General features: G+C 38.4%; 1 non-coding gene across 1 annotated transcript; it reads left to right on the forward strand.

Moving 5' to 3' along the window:
- The first annotated feature begins 1,650 nt into the window (after window positions 1-1,650).
- On the forward strand, window positions 1,651-1,757 carry LOC123581641. Its single transcript, XR_006703895.1, has one exon. It is a non-coding gene; the product is annotated as a U6 spliceosomal RNA (small nuclear RNA).
- Window positions 1,758-3,296: the final 1,539 nt, after the last annotated feature.

A 3,296-nucleotide genomic window follows, 5' to 3' on the forward strand; every position in this document is an offset into this window, starting at 1 on the left:
TTTCCTTCCTTCCTTCCTTCCTCTCTCTTTCTTTTTTTCTTTCTCTCTTTCTTAAGAAAAACTCATTTACTTAAAGAAGTTTTAATTGCCAAAATGCTAAACTTTGAAATGATGATATTTTCATTTGCTTTGTGAATAGTAATCCTAAAGAATAATGTTTCTTCTGCATATTGAATTGATGGGCCTCTCTCAAATACACAAAATACATAACCTCCACCTGCCCTTTAAAAATAAATAGCACTTTTCATACTTGTCTTTTCCCAAGAATATCTCTTATTCTCTGAACTCCTTTGTTTGTTCATTGCGTCAGGGCAAACCACAGGCTCTAACACAAAAGTGAACAGGTAAACATGTTGGAACTGGAAGACTTTCTTTGCTGTCAACTATTTTACTTGGAAGAAAGATCACCAAAGGGAGCTATTTAGTTGAGAATAAATATTCAAATACAGTTAGCATTGCATTCAAGCTATCTCGCTCACTTTTTAAGAACTTGAGCTATTTTCCTCTGCCTTATTATACATGTAGACAGGTAGAAACCTGCAAACTCAAACTGTGAAGGAAGAAAGGTGACAGAAGTCTTTGTTAGATTCTTAAAGTAGATTGGCCTGTCTTCCTCTAGTGTATATCCAGCAGACAAGTAGTTGTGATTGTTTTACAGATATTCAATTCTACAGGGAAGTTACTCACTCTGATTGAAAAGTCTAGCACGATTGGGCCCAAAATAACAATGGCCAGATGCCAAGTGAAATTCCCCCTAAGCATGAATATCTTCCCCATTTCCACAATCCCAGACAAAGGTTGCTTCAAATCTGTTCACCACCACCCCCCACTCTGTCTGTCTACTAGGGCAAAAGCCCTTCACTTACCTTCACTTAAATTGTTTCTACTAGCCTCCATTTCTCACTTGGCTGTAAGTTTGTGGCCAACATTTAATGGCTTACATGTGGCCTGATTTAGCAAAACTTAGATCTGCTAAACCCGCAGTTTTACAGATATGTTAATCCATAAATGATTAACTTCCTTTTACACATAGAAATTTCCTCAATTTGGGGGCTAGTCACACAGGAGAGAAGAAAGAAAGGGAAAAATAAGGAGGATGTCTGTCTTTGAACCCATCATCCTTCTATAACCTAATAGTTCCTTCACTCGGGGCTTGGAAATGGACTTCAATCTTCTCTTTCCATTATTTTTCTTGTGACAGATTTTTTTTTTAAGGATCAGTTTACCTATAACATCTTGTAACCAAAATTAAAAATAAAATCAAGAGAAGGAAAATTTGCTAATTCACATATTATAAGGTTGATGAGAATATGCTTAAGAAAAGTAAATATATCAACCATTTTTATTCATTAAAAATGCATTTACTGATGGCTCATTCTTCAAAATTTTTTGAAGTTAATTTATTTTTGCAGAGAGAGAGAGAGAGAGCGCGCATGAGTAGGGGAGGGGCAGAGAGAGAAGGACACACAGACTCTGAATCAGGCTCCAGGCTCTAAGCTGTCAGCACAGAGCCTGATGCGGGGCTTGAACTCACAGACAGCAAGATCATGACCTGAGCCGAAGTTGGATGCTCAACCGACTGAGCCACCCAGGCACCCCCACTGATGGCTCATTCTATGCCAGGCACTGAGTTTAAATAATGGTCCTACTGTGTCTGCTTTGGCAACACACATACTAAAATTAGAACAATACAAAGAAGATTAGCATGACTCCCGTGCAAGGATGAAATGTAAATTCATAAAGTATTCTGTATTTTTAACTTAATTTTTTTAATGTCTTATTCTTAAGAGAGAGAGAGACAGAGCAGGAGCAGGTGAGCGCAGAGCGAGAGAGGGACACAGAATCTGAAGTAGGCTCCAGGCTCTGAGCTGTCAGCACAGAGCCTGATGCGGGGCTTGAACTCATAGAGTGCGAGATCATGACCTGAGCCGAAGTCGGACGCTCAACCAACTGAGCCACCCAGGCACCCCTCTGTATTTTTTTAAAAGAGGAAGGAATAGAACTCTCACTGATTGTTACATTCATATCACCCAAACTTAGAAAAAATATAGTCTTCATTTCTACCTGCCACTTGTGTTTATTGATTTTTATTTTAGAAAAACAGTTTTTTATTTCTTGCCCTTTTCTATCACAGAAGAATATTTTCTGGTGTTTTTGAAATCTTCTATGATGGTTCATTATCATCAATCCTCAAACTGTGGTTGCTATATGCTGGGATGGGACTACCATCTGAGGGCTTAATGACGAGATATATGAGTCAAAATACAATGATCTGACATGGCATCATGTTTGTGATCTCAAGTTGAGTTCTTTACCTAGTAAGTAACAGCAACTATTTCCTAATTTTTTCTTGGGTACTACCAGCCAAGATTAAAGAAGTATAATATGAATACAGTAACATCAGACACTAATCATCAAAATATTTCCATTAGATTTTTTTCTCTTAATTACAATAGAATATGAGTTTAGCTTTCTTCATTTTATAGTACTTTAAATTGTAATACAAGACACGAATGAAAACAGGTGGTTCTGCCTGGCCCTGTGGTTCAGTTTTCTGAACCCAGGAGTGGGACCAGGCTGCCTTGTCATAGATGACTAAAAGCGCCATGGCAAACCAAGCTGAGGAGAGGAATTGATGAGGTAATTAGATCTCTGTGAGCAGACCAATTCGTATCAAATAAATAATTTAATTCTAGCCTTTTTCATTAATATTTTAAAAACTGGAAGATGGGAGATTTTTGGCTGTCTCCTTCTCGTACCCATAAAGGACACTCACAGCATTCAAAATGCCTGTTGCTAGGGTAAGCTTAAAAAGTATCTCAAGCATTAGATTAGCATTAAAAGGTTTGAGACTAATACCTAGATTTTGACTCCTAATCCAATGCTTTTCCCAGTATAATACGATATCTTGGTCTTCAGCAGGAGATATTTTTGCTGAAAGGGAATTTCTTATAGGACATAAAGGCTAATAGGATCTATTCTGGAATGCCCAACAGAATCCTTTAGCCTTAGTCTTCAAGGTCCAAGTGTGAGCAACTGTCACAAGCTGCAAGTTCTCAGCAGAAGCAAGTATGTGGACACAGGGATGAGACAGAGATGGAAGGAATAAGAAGTATTGTTTCTCTCCTGTCTCCTGTCCTGCCCCCAACCAAAATGTACCCATGACTCTCACTCCTGAATCGGTTTTGAAGGCAGAGAGAGCACTTGCAGAATGGCTGGATATTCGCAGAAGTACTGCTCTTTGTTTTAGTGCCCCTCATATCTGAAATCCAGAACAATTGCAATCCTTGATTCCT

The sequence above is a fragment of the Leopardus geoffroyi genome, chromosome A1, assembly GCF_018350155.1.
Source record: "Leopardus geoffroyi isolate Oge1 chromosome A1, O.geoffroyi_Oge1_pat1.0, whole genome shotgun sequence".
Lineage (NCBI taxonomy): Eukaryota > Metazoa > Chordata > Mammalia > Carnivora > Felidae > Leopardus > Leopardus geoffroyi.